Raw genomic sequence first — 22,755 nt, 5'->3', positions numbered from 1 at the left:
CAGGCGTCCTGTCTTTTTTTTTCCCTGTGGTAAAATACATCTCACATAAAATTTACCATCTTGACCATTTTTAAGTGTACTGCTCACCACGGGCAACAGTCACCTCCACCCATTTCCAGAACGTTCTCGCCCAAACAGACACTTCGTACCTGGTGTGCTCTAAGTCTCCAGACCCCCCGACACCCACCATCCCGCTTTCTGTCTCTCTGACCCTGACTATGCGGGTTGCCTCACCCTCTCCCACATCTGGGGAAACCGAGGCTCAGAGAGGGGCGCGAAGGAGCCTGAGGCCTCAGAGCCGCTAGACTCGGAGGCGGGGTCGACCCAACCCACGGGACTTCAACACCTCCAACCTGGGGGAGGCAGGCCCTGCCCCGAGTGCCTGGGGGCCAGTCCCTGCCACTGGCGACCCCCCACTTCCCGCCTCTGAGCCCCAGGGCCGGTATGGCTGTCGGAAAACAACTCCTTGTTGATCCAGTTAGGGATTAATGCCACGAAACCAAAGTGCCCTAAGAGAGATGGATGGCCCAGAATCCCCCGGGCGAGCCGGGGCCCCGCCAGCCCTCCCTGCAAGCGGCGATACGTTTACCGTTTGTTTCCGGGCATGCTTTAATTTATGGGATCCATATGGTGACACGGCCCAGACCACAGCCCCCGCAAATCCCACGGGCGTGCTGGCGGCTTAGGCTGGAGCCAGGAGGAGGCGGCACCCCAGCCCAGCACACTTCCTTCGCTGGCTCGCTCGCTCAGGGGCCGGGGGCCCATCAGCATGGCAGGGACCCCGGAGCCGCACCCGTACCCCGTCTTGTCGGGTTTTAGCTGCTCTTACAGTCCTGTCCTCATCCTCTGGGGGAACTCTGCCAGGCGCAGGCCGCTGGGGCCACCGTTAGTCACAGGATGGCTCATCCAGCCAGCCTGGAGACTCTCCACGGGGGTGGCACCTGGCCAAACCAGGCTGCGTTCTTGAAAGCCCCCCCGGGGTGGGCTGATGGGCAGTGGAGGAGGGCGGTGGGGGGCCCTGGCTCTGACCCCTGCCCACGGGCTGGTGGAAGGGAGAGAGGGGAGAGGTCCCCCTCCTGCTTCTCCTCCTGGAGCCTGGGGACCAGGGTCCTGCTGGGGGAAGGCAGCCCAGGGCTGCCCTTGGAGGGCAGGGGTGGCTCCCAGAAGGGGGAGCTGTGGGCAGGGGGACCCCACTTACTGAGCACCTATGTGTCACGCTTAATCCTCCCAAAAGCCCTGTCACAAACCAGGACACAGAGGCATGAAGAGACAAAGTGACCTGGGCTCCTACCTGTAACTGGAGGCATCAGGATTTGAACCCAAGCAGTTGGGAGAAGATTCAGCTGTTACACACCAACTGGGGGACATGGCTTTTCAGCAGAGACGGACAGGCGGCAAAAGAGGCTTTGACTGGGCAAGAGGGGTGCGGACGACAAGCACTGTGGGACCTAGAAGCCCTCCCGGGGGCTGGGGAAATCCAGGCAGGCTTCCTGGAGCAGGTGGAGTTTGAACAAAGCCTTCAAAGGGAGCAGGTAGGTATCCAAGAGAACCCCACACCCACGTTCACGCAAACACTTGTACGTGGGAGCTCGTAGCAGCCCAGTGTCCCCCGGGAAAATGAATTCTGCCAACAGCCTGCGTGAACCTGTTGAGTCTCCGGATGAGCACGCGGCCGGCCGGCGCCTCCACTGGCAGCCCGTGAGGCCCCGAGCGCAGGACCCGGCCGCGTCGTGTTACGATAAATGTGTTGCTAAAAGCTGCTAAAACTTGTTACGCGGCAGCTGTGGGTAACTAACTGATACAACACGTCAAGCTCTCGAACAGTGCCCGGCCCAGACAGAAATGTTCCTTGGCACCACGGTGTGCCAGAACCACGAGGGGCCCGGAGGCCAGTCCCCCCTCTGGGCTAGCTCCTCCGTGCTCAGCAGCAGCTGCCCGTGACTCCTGGCGGGGCCCAGTCAGTATTAACGGACGGACAAGGCTGCCGGGTGCGTGTGGTCCTGTGAATACGGATTATCTCGTGTTGGCTCACGTTAGGTGGAGGCCAAGGTTCCAGCCAGACCATCGAGCGGAGGTGAAGTCCCCTTTCCTCAGGTTTCAAAGCCGAACGGATGACAATTCTCGACTAAACAAAAGCATCTGAACCCACACGTTCACAGTGCCCTCTCTACACAGCCATGAGTTCCAACCCCAGGGCCTGTCTCCATTTAAAGGACTATTAGGACGGGGTCTGGGGCATACCCTGTTCCCTGCCTGGGGGCCCTGGAAATCAGTAGTATCTCGGAGCAGTCGGGGGCGGGTGGGGGGGGGGATTGTTTTAAAAAATAATCTCATTGTGGGGCGCCCGGGTGGCTTAGTCGGTTGAACGTCCTACTTTGGCTCAGGTCATGATCTCACGGTCTGTGGGTTCAAGCCCCGCGTTGGGCTCTGTGCTGACAGCTCGGAGCCTGGAGCCTGCTTCAGATTCTGTCTCCTCCTCTCTCTGCCTCTCCCCTGCTCACTCTCTCTCTCTCTCTCAAACATAAATAAACATTAAAAACATTTAAAAACCGTCTTACTGAGCTATTCACGTAACTACACGGTTCACCCACTTAAAGCATACAATTCAGGGGCTTCGAACACACTCAGAGCCACACGACCACCGCCAGAATCCATCTCAGAACATTCTCGTCACCCCAAACGGCGGCCCGACCCGCTGACAGTCACCTGTCGTCCCTCCCCAGCCCAGGCGGCCACGGTCGCCTTTCTGTCTCCGCAGATTTGCCTGTTCTGACGTTTGCCATTCATATGCCACCCTCCGGCGTGTGGCCCCTTCGCTCGGCAACGCGTCCCGGGCTCATCCGTGTTGTAGCCTGCACGGCATGTATGTTTGAAAACCGGGGAAGTTCCAGCTTGAGGGATGAGCAGCCCAGACGCTGGGCAGGACACCAGGATTTCTCCCTCCGGCAGCCTCTGTGGCAGAGCCCGCATCCGCCTCCCTCCCGGGGGGCCCAGCCAGACCCCCACCTCTCAGTCTCCCCGCGTGGGTGCACGCTGGGTCCCGGCCACCCTCCCCGGCTGGGAGATCTCGGCAAAGTGACTTAGCCTCGCCGGGCTTCAGTCCCGTCTCCCATAAAGTGGGCGTGATCGCGGTGAGCGTCTACTGCCCAAAGGGACCGTGGGGAGAATCGGATGCTAAAGGTACGCAGCACGTAGTAGGTGCTCAAGAAATGGCAGCTGGTCTCATGACCTGCAAGCAGAAGCATCAGGAGCAAGAGGAAAAGGGGTGCGGCGGCCGGCGGACCCCACGAAGCCCGGAGGGCTGTGTGCCGGGGAAGGCTTTGGTGCCTTGGAGGGCCCGCCTGGCCTCTGGGGGGTTTGGGCCGCAGCCAGGAGGGCCACCTTCCAGGCCCTCCTTGCCTGCTGCCGGCCTGGAGCCCCGAAGCAATCAAGGGGTCCCTGCAGTCACTGGGGCAGGGGTCCCTCCACTTTCCACCACGACCCTGAATCTTAGTTTTCTTCCAAGTCGGCTCAGGAGGCACGCCAGGAAGCCAGGTGTGCCGGCCTCGAATAAAGCAGATGTGGGACTGAGCTGCTTAGCTGCTGCCATAAGTAAGGGTGACAGGCAATCATGACTGCTCTGAGCTCAGGTGACACTTCTGGAAAATGGGCGAGTGATGCCTACCCTAGATTTACTGAGCACCTGCTATACGCCAGGGGCCCACCAAGCGCCTGACATCCACAGCCCATTGAATCCTTCCAACAGCCCTACCTTAACTCCCACCTTGTAGAGGAGGCGACTGAGGCACAGAGAGGTCCAGACAGTTGCCCCAGGTCCCCCAGCTGGTCACAATGACAGCTGAGAATCAGGCCAGCGCTGTGGCCTCTGTCCAGCACCTACACCCACCAGCGCCTGGCACACAGTTGCCTCCCACTGAATACGAGCAGGGCCTGGTTCCCATACTCACGGCCACAGCAGACACACAGCAAGGCCGGACCGCGGTCCCCAGCACGCAAGTTTGTGCCGCGGGAAAACGGCAGTGGGTTTGCTGATGGGCTGTGACCGATCTGTCACGGGAGCGAGGCTGGGAGAAGGAGACAGGGTGTGGGGCTGCAGGAGAGGAGGAGACGCCAGGGTCCCGACGGCGCAAAAGAACACGGCCTTCCCTTTGCCCCAAGGAAAAATCGGGCGAAGGCAGGAAGCCGAGCTCGGGAGGAAAGTCACCTCCCGCCCAAACAGGGATGGCCGGAGGTGAGCCTTGGCTGGGAGGCTGGGTGGGCCTGGCTAAGGGGCGCCTGCTGAGCCGGCCGGAGACCTCTTGCCTGTTGGGGGACACGGGGGTCACAGGCCTGCCCGGGAGGGAAGTGAGGGGACACGGCCCAGCCCTGCCGTGGGGGCGCCCTTCCCCCTTCCCACCCACAAAGATACTGTGCTCTGTCTGGTGGGATTCCCTGCTCTGCACCGCGAGCTGGTGCATCAGAGGCCCAAACACGGAATTTGACGCCCCTTAATTCCCTGTAACAGCCCCGTAACGGCAAGCAGAGAACTCCAAACACTGCAGTAAAGGGAACGATAAGGCTCTGGGTCAGGGGGAGACTGGGCTGCTGAACGCAGAGGCCCCGATACGCAGACAACTAAAGGGTTATTAAATGTGCGGCGCAGACCGGGCGTAATTGGAAAGTTATTAGATGTGGAATACACACAGCACCCAGTAAATGAGTAATCAGGGACTAATTAAGCTCACGCGACACAGCAGATCGTGCTGGAGAGGCTGGTGGCTGCCGCATCTGTGACAGCAATTAGGGGCGCTCGGCTGCAGCACCGGGGCGGTGGGGGTGGGGTGGGGAGGGTCGCCGGCTCGGCCGGGGGTCTCGATCTGACTCTCCTCCCCACCTGAGCCCTCCCAGGTGCTCCCCCCTCTCAGGGGCTGGAAGGAGGGGGCGAGGCACCAGGCTCGTCCAGCCTGGAGGACAAGAGAAGTCCAAGCGGACACGTGATCCAGGACTCAGAAAAATGAAAGCCAGGTTCTGTCCCCGGCTTCGAGTCTGGCCAGGTGACAGCTTGCCGCAAGCACGTAAGGGGACAGAGGGTCACGGCTCCCCACCTGGACGATCTGCGAAGCGTGCACAGAACCACTTCCCCCCGGAGCTGCGCCTTCAGGTGGGGGAGTATGACTAACCTGCGGTACAGAGGGGGAAATTGAGGCTCAGAGGACGGGAGGCAGACGGAGGTCGCCCGGCCTGCTCAGCTTCCTCACCCGTAAAAGGGGGGTGCGGAGACCCACACCCACAGCCTGAGCGGTCACAAGGACTCAGCCTAGCACAGCCTGACGCACAGGAAGCCCGGGAGACGAGGGACCCCAACTCCACCTGCTGCAAAGAGAAAGTCTCCGGATCAAGGCCTGGGGCTGCTGGGGCCGAAGAACCTCCCGGTTCAGATAAAGCGGGGGTTTCTTGCCAAGCCGGGAACACGGTGTCTCCGAAGGGCCGGGGTGGAAAGCTCGTGCGGCACGACCGTAAAGTGCGGGGCTCGCCTGCCTATGGGCTCTGGTGGCAGCTGCGCACCCACAGCACCTACAGGGGCCAGGCATCTTGCTAATCTTGGCAGGTGTCGGCCCATTAAACCTTAGACTTCCCCGGGTCGGGGTGGGGGGTGGGGGTGGGGACGGGAGCAACTGTTAGGCTCCGTTATACAGATGAAGGAACCAAGGCCCAGAGAGGGTAACTTGCATTGGCCACATTTTGTGGGATGGCAGGTGGCGTGAGATGTCTCGGAGAGCCTTACTGGAAAGCCAGAGTCTGCCGCTAATGCACCAGGAGCCTCGGGAGACATATCTGGGTGGGGCAGGTGTGGCCAGGAAGGCTGGGGTCACAGGGAGGCTGGTAGGATATCTGGACCGCAGGCGGGCCAGTGGGAACTGGCCAGAGGCAGGCAGGCCCAGCTTCTGCTGCTCTGGTGGCCAGAGGGAACATTCTAGAAGGCATGTCCCTGGCTCCCTCCCTCAAGGAAGGCCTCTGAGGCAGCGATTCCCTCTCATGGCCTGGGACAGGGCAGAAAGCTGCATGGAGGAGTCTCCTGTTTCCAGAGGCAAGAGCGCTCCCTAATGCCTTGCAGGCAACAGAGTGCTGTCAGTGACCCAGTCCAGCCCAGGCAAGAGCCCCCGGGGACATGGAGCCCCTGAGTCCTTGGCATCAACCTGGAGGGCCACCTGCTGGAGGCCGGCATGGGGAGCTGGACTGATCTGTCTGACACCCCGGTTCTCCCGGGGTCCCCTTATCCTACCCTTGCCGAGGCCCACTTCCCAGGGAGACAGCCTCTCATCAGTCTCTGGGCATACAGCCCGGCCCACTCCATCCCCAGCCATGCCTTGGTCTGAGTGATCTTCCCAAAACATCACTCATCCTGCTGACTTAAAACCCTTTACCAAAGTTCTGACTCTCCGTGGCATCCAAGAGCTAGGCCCAGCCTAGCTTTTCATCCACCCCATCCACCTATCCAACAAACCATGCACCCACCCACCTGTCTATCTGTCCATCCTCCATCCATCCATCCGTCTGGCCATCCATCCATCCATCCATCCATCCATCCATCCATCCGTCTGGCCATCCATCCATCCATCCATCCATCTGGCCATCCATCCATCCATCCATCCGTCTAACAAACATATATAAAGCACCTAATGCCTGTATCCATCTGTCTGGCTATCTGTCCATCCATCCATCCATCCATCCATCCATCCATCCATCCATCTGGCTATCTGTCTGTCCATCCATCCATCCATCCATCCATCTGGCTGGCCATCTGTCCATCCATCCATCCATCCATCCATCCATCCATCCATCCATCTGGCTATCTGTCCATCCATCCATCCATCTCTCCATCCATCCATCTGGTTATGTGTCCATCCATCCATCCATCCATCCATCCATCCATCCATCCATCCATCCGTCTGGCTATCAGTCCATCCATCCATCCATCCATCCATCCATCCATCCATCCATCCATCCGGCTGGCCATCTGTTCATCAATCCATCTGTCTGTCCATCCATCCATCCATCCATCCATCCACCCATCCATCCATCCATCCAATAAACATATATTAAGCACCTAATGCCTACACTGTGCCTGGGATACAGCAGCAAACAAAACAGTTAAATTTCCTGTTGGAGAGGTTGGAGTGACAGGCATATTCATGTGTTTGTAGAAAGTGCCAGGAAGGCAAATAGAAGAGGCTAGGTAGGGAGGTGGATGAGTAAAGTTAGAGTTCTCCATAGGCCGGCCCCAGTGACAGGGGCCATTTATGCAGAGACCTGAAGGAAACAAGGAAGCTAGCCGTGGAGATAGGTATGTGGGGGAAGGGTGTGGCAGGTAGACGGAACAGTCAATGTGACAATGTGACGGCGCTGAGGTGGGAGCATGTTTACAAACCTTTCCTGAAAAAGCCAGACAGTATTTTTGGCTTTAAGGACCATTATAGTCTCTGTTGAACCTACTCAACTTTGGCATCGTAGCGCTAAAGCAGCCTTAGACCACACGAAAATAAGAGTGTGTGGCTGTTTCAATAAAACTTTATTTGTGGACACGGAAATTTGAATTTCGTATACTTGTCGCATCATGAAATTTTTTTCCTTTGATTTTTTTTTTTTTTGCAACTTTAAAAACGTAAAATGCACGTTTAGTTCATGGGTTGTACATAAAAAGGCTGCCCGATGGATGTGGCCCGCGGGTTGCACTTTGCGGATCTCTGTTCTAGAAGCAGCAAGGAGGCTGCGTGGCCGCAGGCGGTGGGGAATGGGGTGTACCGTCTGCCGCTATTCCCAAAAGGCGGGGGAAGAGGGGTCTGTGGGAGGAGGGGAGCTGAGCCTTGACGGGGGCAGAGGAAAGGCTAGGAGAAGTAGGAACAGTGGGGCCACGGCTGGTTATCTAGCTTGACGTGTCCTGAAGGCACCTGTCACCCACACGAGTACCGCTGGACTCACCCTCCGTTCTCTCCTCCAGGCGTCCTGCAGGGGCTGAGGGCAGCTGCAGAAACCATCCTGCCTGGTTCACATCCCAGCTCGGCCGCCTAAGAGCTGTGTGCCTGCAGGCAAGTGACTCTACTTTTCTGGGCTTTGGCCTCCCCATCTGTACATGGTGCTGGCTCCCCAGGGGCAGGGCCGAGGTTCGCTTCAGGGTTCGGGGCAGAAGCCACCGTCAATGCCCACGAGGCCTCCTCCCAGCCCGCCAATGCCCCGTGCCTCCCTCTTGCTTGACGTGTCACCCCCCATATCCTCTGCTTCCTCCTCAGCCAAGGGTGTGCCTGCTTCCGTGGTCTGTGTCCCCAGCTCCCCTCCCCAGGAGGAGTTGGCCACCCCCCCCCCGCCCTCCTCCCGTATTGCCACACACCTGCCCAGACTGTTACCCTCCCCCCAGGCGGCACTCGGTAACCCCAGGCCCTGCCACGATGTCCCCAACACGGCGGATAGAGGAGACATCTGAGTCATGGAAGGGACGACATGGACGCATAAGGTCACGGTTCCAGGCATAGGGAACATCCCATGCAAAGGCCCCGAGGCAGGTGTGTGCCCAGTGTGTTTGAGGGACAGCAAGGGGGCCTGTGGGGCCAGAGATCAAGGGAAGCAAAGGGGTGACATTTCAGGGGCCTCCTGGGTCCCGTAAAAGGCTGTGGCTGTCGTCTGGAGGGAGCCCAGAGAGATGTGAGCCAGATTTTGTTTTTGTTTCAATCTTAACGTTTTCTGTTGAGACGCTTACAGATTCACATGTGATTGCAAGAAGTCATACGGAGACCTGGCGTCCCCTTTCCTGCTATTCCCCCAGGAGGACACCTTACAAAATCATGGCCCCACATCACAGGCAGGATGCCGCCCCAGCCTGGCCTGTGCGTGTGTGCGTGTGTGCATGTGTGTGCGCGCACTCTGTCCCATGTGGCGTCACCGCTGGCCCCTGCCTTCACCGCCGCGGTGCAGACACAGGTAGCTGGGCCACGGGCACGCTCTGTGACACTCTCCCACCGTGTCCTCCTGCGGCCATCAATTCCAGCATGTTGTGTGAACGTAGCCACACAGGGGCCACACCACACGATCCCTGGAGCCTCGCCACGGCGCTGGGCACAAGGGCGGGTCCTTCCTCTTTATCGCACCCGACTCAGGTGACGGAAGGCCCGTTCCTGCAGGTGCGGCTGCTCCCTCTGTCCCCACACCAGGCTCACGGCCCATCAGAGCCCCATGTCTGCCCCTCCTGTGTTAGGAGTGGGTGCCTGGTTTAATTGCCACGCCTCATCCGGGGCTCCCAAACATCCCTCTGTCCGTGCACGGATGGCCCCGGTGCTCCCCACGCACCTGCCCTCTGGCCTCACCTCCTTTCTTGCCCCGAGCTAGGGAGGTCAGGGGGTTCGTGAGCGGTAACCTTTATGGTATGCTCCCTTCTCCAAAGTGGATCAGAGACGTTTAGCAACCTGTCGAACGCCACACAGCTAGAAGGATGGGCAGACGTCCACCCTGGTGCACCTAAATTACCGCAAAGACAGATTTGGGGGTGGTGCCTGCCCTGGGCTCCGTGGGGAGCCCCGCACCTCCACCAGAGGGGCCCTGCCCGCTGCAGGTGAACATGACATAATTACTGTGGAAGGAACTGGGCCGTCTCACCCAGGGCAGTCAGTTTATCAAGCGCTGACAGTGCATTAGCTAAGTGATCACTAGACTATTAATTTTTTTTTTTTCCCCAGCCCTTGCCAGGGGTATTATAGTGAAAAACGACAGCTTAACCGCGGGGAAATTCTTCAGGGTGACAAAAATAAAAATAGCTCTAATTGAAGTTGATAGAAATTATACCCTTTAAAAACACACGTCGGGGGGTGCACTGGCTGTAATGTAAATTAACGTCGGGGCAGGGTTGCTGTCACAGGATCGTGGAAACATGGTGACAGCCACAGCAAACAGCCTCCCGGGACATCGCATCTGCTCGGTGGCAGCTCGGCCCGGCCCCGCCCACCGTGTCAGGACGGGGGCTGGAGGCGGGGCCGACAGGCACGCGGGCGCGCGCACGGCCTCGCTCGCTCACCTGCCCCCTGCGCTTGCAGTCTGCCGGCAGGCAGGGGCCCTGCTGACTCTCCCCCGGACGCGGACGCGTGTCCCTGGTGTCCCGCAGCCCCCAGGGAGAGGCCCTGCTTCCTGAAGCCGGTGCCGGCTTGAAACGCACGCGTTACAACATGTTAATCACGGGGTCCCAGGAAACGTACAAGGATCCGCACCATCCGGTACCCGGCGGCGGATCGTCTCTCCGTAGCCGGAAAGGTTTCCACTGAGCATGCGGGAGAATAATAACCGTAAGGGCAATAAAATAATAATAAACACGGGGATAGCATCTGCTCTGCGCTCCGCACCGTTTTTTAAGTACCTTCCACGTATTTTAATTCACTTCCTCGCAACAACCCGTGAGGTAGACCCTGCCACCATCATGCTCGTTTTCCAGACGCCGAACGGAGTCTGGAGGCCCAGAGAGGCTGCGAACCCGGCCTGGAGGGATAACGGGGAGGGCTGAGCGGGGAGCAGGGGGCTAATCGGCCTCCAGGACCCCCCGCCCGGCCCTGCCCGGCGCCCCTCAGCCCTACACCTGGAGAGCAGGCTGAGTCCGAATGCAGAGCACGCCCCGTGGACAGCGGCCTCGGGAGCTGGCCCTGCGCGCCCGCTAATTTTCAGGCAACTCGTACACTTTAGTTCGGCTTTGGCTTCGGCCTCACCTGCTGAGACTGGGAGGTTCCCTAAGCTTCCCAAAGCCCCCAGCGTGCGCTCCAAGCGGTGCCGGGTATGCGTGGGGGCGGGGGGAGCTCCGAGAACCAAACGGCCCCAGTCGTTAACTGTAGACAATTTTTCTGCCCCTGCCCTGTGCCAGGCACTGTTCTCGGCGCTGAGGGTTCAGCAGCGAGCGAGACGGGGTGAGTTCCGGGAAGGCCCACGCTAGCACGGCCCCTCACTCCGGGTCCGCGGGCACACGAGAAACCCCTCGAAAACGCAACTCCCAACGCGGTCTTGCGTAAGGACGCAACCTGAGAATCGAAGAATCTGGCCGGCAGAGGACTTTCAAGTCCCTTCCTTCAAAAGGAAGAATCAAGGGAAAGATGGGAAGGAACCTTTGTTTTCGCTCTCCCTCACCACCCACAGGTGCACACACCCAGGTCCAGGGACAGACATCCGAGGATGGAAGGGGCCTCGAGGGGGCGGCGATTTTCGGGGCTGTTCGCTGCTGCCTTCCCCGGAAAGATCGAAGGGGAGCAAGGGGCCGGAGTCCTGGCTGACTGAGGCGGGAGGGCAACATAAAGGAGGGACGCAAGCAGGGGGCCTCCAGGGACGGCCGGATGCGGAGACACGCCACGCGGGGCCGGGCAGTCTGCACGCCGTGTGCCCCTCCTCCGGAGGACAGAGATGCCCTACGAAGGGAACGACAGGCCTGCTAGCTTGGCTTCGACGCCCGGGTAGACTCGAGGACACATCGTCAGGGGGATAATCGGCTGCAGTCACAGCAAACAGCACGGGAATTACTACGGGACAAGTGCCCGGCTCCGGGGGAGGGGGAAATGACGCCAGAGGCAGCTAAATCCCTTGGGTGCCAAAGTGGCCCTCCAGGAGAGGGGAGCGGGTGCACGGGGGCCTCGTGGTCCCTCATGGTAGCCACTCTGCTCGTGACAGCCCCCTGGGCCGGGCCCGGGCCACCTGTGCAGCCTTGACCTCACTCACACACCTGCCCGACCGCTAAAACCTGCGATGCTCGCGGGGTAGGCTGCTGTGGGTCCCACCTCCCACAGGCCGAGCTCTGCACAACTGCCTCACTGGTCCTCAAGCGACAGCAGCTGGAATACTCAGCCTCCTTCTATGAAGCTCACCTTGCTTCAGGAACGGACTCCGTCACTAGGGGCTGTGTGGCCACGGGGAAGTTACTAAACCTCTCTGGGCACCACTCTGTCATCTGTAAAATGATCGTAATGACCGTAGCCACTTCACGGGGGGCGGGGGGGGGGGAATATGGCCTCAGACACACATGCTTAGAACACTGTGTTCTAAGGACCCGCCCAATAAGGCCTAGATGATTTTACGTCTCCTTACAGCCACGCTTTAAGACAACTGTTCGACACCATCTGATTTCACACAGCAAGCGCTGTTCAAATGCTTTGCGAATCTTAACTTGCTGGCCCCTCCTAACACGCCCATGAGGTAGCTTCTGCTATTATGTACCCATTTTGCGGATGAGAGGACTGAGGCACGGAGGGGCTAAGTCATCTGCCCCGAATCACACCCAGATGTTGACATGCTGTCATCCGTGGTCTGTATTGTTAACCTCCACATGAGACTGTCCCTCGAAACGGCCCGGAAAGCCCAGGGGGCCCTGGGGTACCCCTCATCATGCAAAGGAGGTTGACCGACTTAATACAAATGGCTGCTTTGAGCGAAGACAGGTGCAGAGGGAGGTGTGAGCTCTGGAGACTAAGAGGGGTAAACACCTGTTGTTCGGCGACTGGGAAGCAGGACACGGTGAGGGTAAAGCGGGCAGGGGGAGGGAGGGCCGGTGGGCTCTTTCTCAGTCCCTGCCTGGTGAGCGGGGTGGGGGCGTGAGGGGACAGCCCGGAAGCAGGAAGCTTCAGGAACAGGAAGGGACCCTCCTGCGGTCCTACGTCCATTGGTCCAGATCTTTCTTCTGATGCTGGGTCTCTTCTGACCGTGTTGAAAAAGGACCACTGACCCACCACCGGCCGCTGCAGAGGTGTGGGCGGAGGGGCTGGGTGACCGAGGACGGCACAGGAGGCCGAGAGGGGTGCAGGGGCTGGCTTCGTGCACTCTTGGTCTCGGGGCAAAGATGAACGGGGGTCCAGGGACGCTTCCGGCACCCCCAAATCTCGGAGGTGGGAAGAGCCTGAATTGTCCTCTGCCCCAGGTCTCTCAAACTCGGGGACATATCCCACAGGAGAACAACTTTTAAAACTGAAATGGGATAGAATAAAAATACCAGCGTGTGAGGCACAGAGTAAAAATACCACCTCCTGAAACCGTTTCAAGCATCAGATGGACGTCAGCAACACCTGAGACCTGGGCACACGGCACCCCGGCCGTGGGCCCTGGATTACATCCCCGCCCCCCCCAGCTCCGGCCCTCCCCAAGTGTCCCCCAGAAAAAGAGCCTGTGGGGCCAGGGGCCACGCCCTCTGCTCCAGGACCCCAGGCCTCCCTGCGTGCATCGCCCCCACCTGTCGGTCCCCTGAGCATGCTGCCGTGCTGGAGGGCCCATCCTGAAGGGGAGTCCAAGGGCAGCGTGGCTACAGCTCGGGCAAGCGGGCCGGGTGCACACTGGGCTGTGATGCTCTGTCCTGTCCAGGAGTTCCTGGAGCAGCTCTGGGCACCAACCCCCCGCCCCGAGGAACCCCCCCCCCCCCTTAGTGCTGGCTCCTGGAAAACTGTTTTCTAAATCTGGTGCTCACACTGGGAGCTCCTTGAGCAAAAACCCTTGCTAACCTCCCGGCCTGGAGCCGGGCTTCATAAATGTTTGTTGAATGACTAATCAAAGGAAGGAAGAAAAACTCAGAACCCAGCAGCCAAGCCCCAAACACCACCGAGTCAGACACAGCCAGAGATGGGTCCGTGGATACCGCCAACGGCCCCTGGTGATCACGAAGGCCCAAGGCACAGCCTGGAAACTTCCAGAAGGACCCCAGCTGGCCCCCATGCCGGAGCCAGTCCCCATGCCATGTTCTGTACCGGTCCCAACCCAAGACGCTGGGATTCCAGAATGCCTAGGTACACCCCCCCCCCCCATCAAGGGCCCTGAGCCCTGCCTGGCTGTTCTCCTGGCACAGCCCATGGGAGGGGGGGAGTCCCCCGTGCCCCACCTCCCGCTGTTGGAATCCGCCCACCCGGCAACCCGGAGTATGCTGGGGACTCTTTACTCGAGCCCCGACGTGAACAGCAGGCTAAGGGCCACACTTGCTCCCAGGCTGCGGCTTCCTTTCTTTGGGCCTCAGGGTCTCCGGCTCTGAAATGGGTACGGCCCCTCCCCCTTCCCCCCTCCTGTCTTTCTTGCCTCTGTTGGTGTGATCACTGGTGCTGTCGTTGTTGGAACAGGGCACAGGACCACGAGGCTCCACGCACCTTAAAGGGGGAGCCTGTCCACCGGAGAGATGCTGCCCGAGGGGCGCCAGCCTCAGAAGCGCGCGTTTTAAATTTCCACTTGGATTATTGAGGACACCTGGAGGGGCTGGTCGGGATTAAGGGGAAGCCAAGCCCCCAGGCACCTTCCTGGGCACGGAGGCTCGCGAAGGGGAGGCCCTGACGATGACATAGGGCGCGGCCGCCAGGTGGCCACGGAGGGGGGACTGCGGGGGGGGTTTTGGAGCAGGCCAGAGCGGGTCTCCAGCTGGCAGATGAGCGCGCTCAGGCCGGTGGCTTTTTCTGTGGCCACAGAGCCACCGAACGGACCGGCGGTGCAGCTGGGTGGACGGGCCGGTATGGCACGTCCCTGTCGCTCTGTCCGAGTCATGGTGGCACGTCACACCGAGACCCCCAGAGCGCAGGGCCGACAGCCCCAGTGTACGGCCCGGGAAGCTGAGGCTCACTGGGGTTGGGGGAGAGGAGCCAGGCGCCGAGCCTGGGGCAGGAAGCGCCCCGTCCCCGGGGATGCCACCCGTGCCCCAGGAAGCACGCGCCCTGGCCCTTCCAGGACCCTGCTCCCGCCCAGCACGGCCTTCACCTCCTGAGGCTCCAGAGCCCCGGGTGGGCACACGCTCAGCCAGGCGGAGCGCCCGCCGCGGTGCCAACTCGCTGGCTCCTCGCTAAGTACTCTTTTTGCCAGATCAAAGGGCTCATTTATTAAAAAGCGGATTGAACTCGCCCGCTTGTCTCCCTGGAAACGACACTGAGACAGGAGCCCACCCCCGCCCCCCCACCCCGCCCCCCCACCCCGCCCCGCCCCTGAGCTCTGCCCTCCTCCCGCCCGACTCCCTAGGGGGCCTGCGGCCTTGAGGGGCCGGCCCCGGGGTGACAGGCCGGCCTGCGCCCAGCGCCCGGAGAGCGGTGTGGGGCTGGCCCCACACATCGCTGTGTCTGTGGGCAAGGAGAGACCCGGAGGTGAAGGGAGCAGCTGGGTCAGTGACAGGCAGGCAAGGCCCAGTGGAGCCGGGAGGGCACGAAGGAGAGAAGGAGCTGGATCCCGGGCAGCTCGGGAGGCAGATGGAGGTGTGGCCCCCCTCCCGCCCACGAGCCCCACGTGCGGCCCACGCGAGCCAAACACCTGTCCGTGCTGCGGGCAACGTGTCCTACAGACGTGACTGCGGTCCAGGCGGAGGTGACCCTCAGTAAGGAGACGGTTCTGGATGATCTGTGTGGCCCTGGCTCATTCAGCCGGAAGCCCCGAGAACAGCTGAGGCTGCCCTGGAGGAGGCCGCAGCCGGGCACCTGCAGATCCTGCCCCCCCCACCGCGCCCCCCCTCCCCCCAGCCGGCCGGCCCCGCCATCGCTAAGCCAGTCAGTCCCTGGTCAGGGGTTGCATCTTCACACCCCTCTTCCTCCGTTTCCGCTCGTCTGGTGGGAACTGCCCGGTTCAGGGGCTTATAGAAGGGAGAAAGGCTGCCGGGACATAACTGGGGGCGACGGGGGGACAGCACAGACCGAGAATTGGTCACTAGCTTTTAGGGTCACTAACAGCCACCAGAAGCCGCCGGTGGCCTCTGAGAGCAAACACAGGTGAGGGGCAGGCTGAAAGCCTCACGCTGGGAACTTGCTAGAAATGCAGATTCCCAGGTCCCCCGGCCCTGGAGCACAACCTGATCTTTACTGGGGTCTCTGGGGGGACTCAGAGGCTCACCGCAGGCTGGCAGGCCTGAGCCCATCCTGTAAACGCTAGAAGGGAGGGGAGGTGACTGGGGGTGGGGGGAAGAGGGAAGTTGCCGAGGCTGGGGGTAGTACCCGGGGGGGGGGGGGCGTTGGTGGTGAACAGAAGTCAAGAATGGCCTCTTGAAGGAGAGATGGGGTTTCTGAGAGAGGCACAGACAGGAGACGGAATCAGGCGTTTCCACATAAATAACTAAATAGGCTGTGGGAGCAAATGTGTTTACCAGTCAGGACACAGCGAGGCCCTGGTCTCACCCGCGGCCTAGAGAAGCAGAAGGGTGGGGAGGGCAGGAAAGGAAAGGACAGGGGAGGGGAGGGGAGGGCAGGGCAGGGGAGGGAAAAGAAGGTCAGGGGAGGGGAGAGGAAGGGAGGGCAGGAGAGGGCAAGAGAGGGGAGCGGGGAGGGCAGGGCAGGGCAGGTACAAACAGGAGAGGACGTTTAATCATATTAATCCAGAGCTCCAGCTTTGGAAGCCCACAGAGCTGGCTGTGAACCGCACTGTGACCTCGGGGAAGCCACGTCACCTCTGGGAGCCCCTGCCGTCCCTTCTGGAAAGCGGGGGCCCGGTGGGACCACACTGAGCGGCAGTCCCCTCTCCCAGCAGGGCCACACGCACCTAGAAGACGGCACTCCCGTGGCTTTTTCCTGCCTGCAGGCGTGAGCGCGGTCTGGTGCCTGTGCCCCACTGGCCGCATGCGACCCCACTCTGTGGACCAGGCTGCCCCTGGGGTCACGGGTCTGGAGCCTGGGGTCACGGGTCTGGAGCCCCGGCTCCCGAGAGGCAGCCAAACTGGACCTGCGGCCCGAGCTCCACGCCAAAGCAGGAAGCCCCCGGAGGGCACAGAATGGCCATAAAGGTGACTCAGGAGTCCACACGCCTTTCATCCAGAGGTCCTGGTGCCCCACACACGGACTTGTTAAATGTCTCCGCGTCCACCTGAGCAGGAGGCCCTAGGCCCGCCCCCCCCCCCCCAGGCCCGGAATGGGCTCTATGTCCTTAAGGGAGCCGCAAAGATCAGAAGCGGTTTTTTATGGTCCACGGGAGGAGCCTGAGCTCAGAAAGGGTAGGTGTCTTGCCCAAGGTCACACAGCAGGGAATGAATGTGGTCTCTCGGATTCCTAGTCGGGTTGGTCCCATTCATTCCCGCCCCATAACCAGGCTGGGAAATGTGGGCCTTACCGGCTCCCATGTGCCTTGAGCAGGGAGACTAGAACGTCCTCCCCTTGGCCATAGTTCCCCATGGCCCAGTCCAAGCACAGGGAAGGTCTGGCCACAGGCCCCAGCCTTGGCCACAGATATTTGCCAAAAAGGAGCAGGAGGAGCCCGAAACAGGGAGCGGACTTGGGGACGAGACACACGTTATTGAAAAACACTTTAAATTGTGAAATATTTTTCACATTATGAAACACGCTTCGTGCCTTCCCCCGACACAACTCACTCCCCCCACAGTTCGGAGGTCAGACGTCTAACACGGGGCCTCGCGGGGCTCAAGTCAAGGTATCAGCAGGGCTGGCTCCTTCTGGAGGCTCCGGGGAGCGGCGTCTCCCTGTCTCTCCCGAGTCCAAGGTGTCCTGGCCCCTGGGCTGCCGGCCCCTGATCGTCTCCTCCAGCCCCGTCTGATCTCCCGCGTCCTGCTTCCTCTTCTGAAGCATCCCTCCACCTCCCTCTCGTAAGGACCCTGTGAGGACACTGGTCCCACGCGGATCATCCAGGACCACCTCCCTGTCCCCTGTCCTGAACTTAAGCACAATTGCAACATTGCCCTGCTATAGGCGGTCACGCGGGCCAGGTTCCGTGGGTTAGAACACGGACATCTCGGGGACCGTGATTCAGCCGAGCGCAGCACGCGTTTAATGACTGTCACCCCCCCACCACCCCCTGTCACAGGAAGAACACGTGGGACCCCATGAGCCCACCAAGGCAACCGGGGATACCGGCAGGTGAGGGCCAGAGGGCCCGCCAAGCCCCTACGGAAAGGGCTCTGCACCTGCCTCTGGAGCCTGGCCCCGCCCACCATTGGGGGGGGGGGAGCCGGCTCTGCTCCAGGTTCTCCCCTGCTCAGCCCCTCCCCTGCTCAGCCCCCACTCCCCAGCCCTCCTTCCCAGGCAGTCCTCGGAGTTACTGTTTTAATGAGTTCCCTGCCCTCTAATTAGCAGGTGCGGCTTTGAAAGGAAGCGCCTGGTGTTTACCTTGCACGGAGCCTTTAATAACCAAACCCAAGGAATCGCGGGCTGGCTCCCGCCTAATCCCCATCTGAACAGCAGTGCTTAATGAGCCTCGGCACCAGCGAACCTTCTCCTGCCCTCTCCCAGGCGCCCTGCGGCGCCCCAGGGGCTCGTTATCGAGCAGGCTTCAGCCCTGCCAGGAGGCGCCCAACAGCCCAGCGGAGTCGGAGGCCCGGGGCAGGGGGAGGGGCGGGGGGGGGGCAGCGTGTGCCGGGGATTGACTGGTGTCCTGCAGGCCACTCCGTGTCCCCCGAGCCGGCAGGGCACCAGGGCTAGCATTTACCAGCACCCGTGGGAGCCCAGGCTGTTCTGGGGCTTTACCTCTCCAAGCCAACGCCCTCACAGCACCCCTTAGATGCAGGCACTTTCTGGACAGTCCTGGGAGGCAGGCAGCGAGCACTGGCCCCCATGTTCCAGATGGGAAGCTGATGTGCAGAAGAGCTGAAGACTTTGCTGGAGGGTCAAGGGTGGTGCCCACAGCCCACAGCCCTCTCCGGGGAGCCCCGGGCGCTGCAGGGAGGAGCAGGGGCAGAGGGCAGAGTGCAAACATCAAACAGAGGTGCTCCCCCCCCCCCGCCTCTGGCTCCACCAGGGGTTGGGGCAATGACCCACTGAATGCGTGCCCCACTGGAAGGTTCCAATCTTGGAGGCCATGGGCGACCTCCTGCAGACCCAGCGTCTCCTAGTTGGAGGCTGTGGGCAGACAGCGGCCAGCTGGTCTGGACGGTCGCCTCCGTCCCCGGTCCATCCAATCAGCACAGGGGACTGGGTGGAGCTGAGGCCCCAGAAGGCACAGCCAGCTGCACGGGGGCCGGTGGCAGGCCTCGTAAATCATAGGACAGACTCAAGGATCCCGAGGAGGGGGAGGGGGGAAAGGCACGGCAGGGGGGCGGGGCAGGGCCCCCCCCCCAGGCCCATCTTGTCTCTCCAGTCCCCTCCCCGGTACGCACCCTGCAGAACCCAGAAAGGGGCCCCCCCGCACTCTGAAAAGAATATTCTAGATCATGGGGGTTTTTGTTTGTTTCCTTTTAAAAATCAATGGGTCTGCCTCTGGGTTGCTGGAAGGCAGAGGCGCCTCCCACCCCATTTGTGCGGTAGTTACGTCCCCCGCCTCGCCTCTGAATAGCCCGCCAGTCTGCTGGGGAGCTTGAAAGGCGTTTGGAGAGTTTAGGCGGGAGAGAAAAGGCCTCCTCGGGCTTCCTTTGTTGGGAGAGGGCCCCCGCTGGGCCTTTATCTGGCTCAGCCGGCTCTGCCTGCAGCTCGAAGCCGGGCCCTCCAGGCCTCCCTTCCCTCCCGGGGTACAGGATGCCACCCAGGCCAGAACCTCCACGGCTTGCTCTTCCTGGGGGCTTGGTGGGGGAGAGGAGGGGGGGACAGCTTGGCCACCACAAGGGACCTCTGTCTGCTGCCCTACTTCCCTGGCCTGGGGGCGGGGGGGGGGGGGGGGGGCGGGGCTGAGTTACCTAGCATTTACTTGCTGCATAGGGCACTATCCATGTGGTCTTCTGGGACGTGGCCTGGGGGGTCGGCGGGATTCAGGTGTGGCCAGGGATCCAGGGATTTGAGAGGCAAAGGGGGGGGGGGTCCCAACAATAAAGATGACATCCTTCCGGTAATCTGATGCGCGGCAGGAGAAAATCTGTGACCTGAGAATTCCCCTCTCTGGGGGTTTCAGTTCCCCCACCTGTGTGGCAAGGGCCAGGGGACCCGTCGTCCCAACAGCACTCATTCTCATGGTACAGATGAGAAAACCGAGGCACAGAGAGACTCCCCAAGAAGACGTGTGGCGGGACTCAGACTGGGCCACGGGCTCCAGAGGCCTCACGCTTAACCACTGTGCCCTCCTGCCCCTCCCAGTGGCTGCGAGGGTCCCACATCCCGACAAGGCCAGGAGGGCCCTGGTCCCAGAAAATGTACTTTTTCCAATGGAGAGATGGTGAGCGCAAACTGTCAGGCCATTTTTCTGTGCCTGGAAAAATCTTCACGCGAATAGGAGAAGATACCCTTTACCAAATCCACAGGACCCGGTTTTTGACCTGAAAACCATGATGGGGACGAGAGTGAGCCCCAAGAGGTCAAAGCAGCGAGGAACATAAAGAAAGAAAGCTTTTCCAGTTTTATTTACTTATTTAATGCTTACTTACTTATTTTGAGAGACAGAGAGAGAGGGAGACACAGAATCCCAAGCAGGCCCCTGGCTCTGAGCTGTCGGCACAGAGCCCGATGTGGGGCTCGAACCCAGGAACCGTGTGATCATGACCTGAGCCAAAACCAAGAGTCAGACGCCCAGCCAACTGAGCCACCCAGGCGCCCCTACGCTTTAAAAAACAAAGACAAAAACAAAAAAACCCAAAAAAACTGAGATATAATTTGTATCATAAAATGTAACATTTTCAAATGTACAGAAGCTGGCTCAGCCTGACGGCCTCCTCCGGAGAATCTGATTTGAAAGTTCTAGTCTTCCGGGGCCCGCTTGACCTCTAAACTTTCACCTTTTCTAAGGGCAGTGGAAGCAGGCAGGGGATCCGATCCCGCTCTCCCGTGGTCCCCACCTACCATCGGAAGGTTCCAGAAATGCTGAGTCTTTGGCACTGAACGCTGTCTCTCAGACCGCGTCTCCCCCTTGGCGATGGCACAGAATTGCCCTGTTGGACCACGGACCTCATTTTTGGTCTGGAGACCGTGGCGCTCAGAGTCCCAGGCGGTCCTCCGAGGTCCTGTCTCCACCGTGAACCACAAGTGCTTGGAGGCCACAAACAATGGCGCCCTGTTCTGTTTTCCCTTTCGACGGCTATTCCGGAGGCGGCGGGGGCCCAGTCCTTGGGGGGTCTCTCACCAGCCGCGACCCCACCCGTTGGCCGAGCCTTGGTTTCCTCAAATGACAAGTGGAGATAACAGCCCTTGCCTGTTGGAGCCCTTGGGGGGCCCAGAACGACGTCCCCAGGGCCCCGGGGCTTGGACCCAGCCGACCCCCATGGACGCTGGCTAATGGCAAGGCGACAGTGTAAACAGTCCACTGGTCCCTGCATGTGGCAAATTCACCTCTGATTAGGTTTATGTATTTATTTTTCTTAGCAATAGGGTTTGGCAGCGCAAACAGTGTGGCCGGTTACACTGTTTCCAGAAAGCTCAGGGAGTTCTTGGCCACTCTGGGTGGGCTGCTCCCCGCCCCCCCCCCCAAAGCCACAGCCAGCCCCCCGCCCCTGGCTTCCAGGGCGCTGACCCATCAGGCGCTATCAGACCGCGACTGGCCGCCAGCGACGGCTGGGGATGCTCTGTTTCCTGGAAGTGTGCCCCGTGACACTGAGCTGGCCTCTGGAGGACAGCAGTGTTGAACTTGGAAACTGACGCTGTGCTCTGGGAGGCTGGGAGGGTCCGCTCCACCTAGGCCTTCTGACCTGCAAGCTGCTGGGTGCCGAGCCCTGGCCGCCTTCCCACGCAAGCCTGGTGCCGGCTCTGAGCTGCTGAGTCCCCGGTAGCCGCCTGGGGAGGGAGGGGCCGCAGTCAGGCCCAGACGGGGACCCCGCCCTGGTGTCACAGAGACACGTGTGGCTCTCCCCCAACCTGGCTCTCCCCCAACCGGACCGGGCATGTCCCTGCTCCGCCCGCCCCGTCCTCATCTGAAAAGTGGGGCTGTTGGTCTAGATTGGAATTCAATCAGCTACACGCAGTAGAATTTGTCCCCCCCCCCCACTTTCAAATAACAAATACACAAAACAGATTCGGGGAGGCTAGTTGAGGCACTGCAAGGGGGCGGGGTGCAAGGAGTTGACCTCCTGGCTTCCCCTCCCTTTCCCCCCTGGCCCGAGGCCCCTGAGGTCAAGCTGCTGAATACGTTTGTTTTTTTTTTAAGTTTATTTATTTTGAGAGAGAGAGACAGAGAGAGGGCACGTGTGTGCACAAGTTGGGGAGGGGCGGAGAGCAGGGGTGGAGGTGGGGGGGAGAATCCCAAGCAGGCTCCGCACTGTCAGCACAGAGCCCAACGCAGAGCCCACGAACCGTGAGATCATGACCTGAGCCCAAGTCGGCCGCTTAACCAACTGAGCCACCCAGACCCCCCTGAATACACCATTTTAAGGACCCTTTGGTATCCCATAAAGCCTGAGCACGAACTACGTAAGCCTTCATCAGGCTACAGATTAGCTGAGCACGTACTAAGTGCCAGGAACTGTTCTAGGAGCTGGGAATACAGCTGTGACCAGGACAGACAGGGTCCCTCGTCTTCCGGACTCCTAGAAAGGACAAGACTGACAACGAATCTGTGACACACGAGAAGGAAACCAGAGCCATGGACAAAGGACTGATGTGACAAACTGTTATTTCTGGGAGGGCCAACCCCTGAGGAAGGTGAGGAGGGGAGCTCTGAGTGCCTTCCTGGCAGGAGGACCGGCAGTGCAAAGGCCCTGAGGCACAAGCACCTCGGTCGTGGGGGAGTGTGGGGAGAAAGGAAGCGAGAGAGCCAGATGAGGGGTCACATCACATTTCGGTGGGCTGAGTATACTGAGTTCAACAGCATCCCCCAGCAAGTCATGTCCCCCTGGGACCTCAGGATGTGACTTTATCCGGAAGTAGGGTCTTTGCAGATATAATTAGTTGACGTGAGATCACACCGGATTAGGGCAGGCCCCAATTCAGTGAAAGTGTCTTAACGAGAAGGGGAGAGGACACAGACACAGAGGCG

At 60.4% G+C, this 22,755-nt stretch overlaps 1 protein-coding gene across 5 annotated transcripts in view; it reads right to left on the bottom strand.

Annotated features, from left to right (window-relative positions):
* Positions 1–22,755, bottom strand: part of GSE1 (Gse1 coiled-coil protein) — a 391,234-nt gene that overhangs the window by 250,509 nt on the left and 117,970 nt on the right. The gene's annotated exons all lie outside the window — the stretch shown is intronic.

The sequence above is a fragment of the Prionailurus bengalensis genome, chromosome E2 (genome assembly GCF_016509475.1).
Source record: "Prionailurus bengalensis isolate Pbe53 chromosome E2, Fcat_Pben_1.1_paternal_pri, whole genome shotgun sequence".
In the NCBI taxonomy this organism is placed as follows: Eukaryota; Metazoa; Chordata; class Mammalia; order Carnivora; family Felidae; genus Prionailurus; species Prionailurus bengalensis.
The sequence above is the reverse complement of the archived record's forward strand: the minus strand, read 5'-3'. Positions and strand labels throughout refer to the sequence as shown.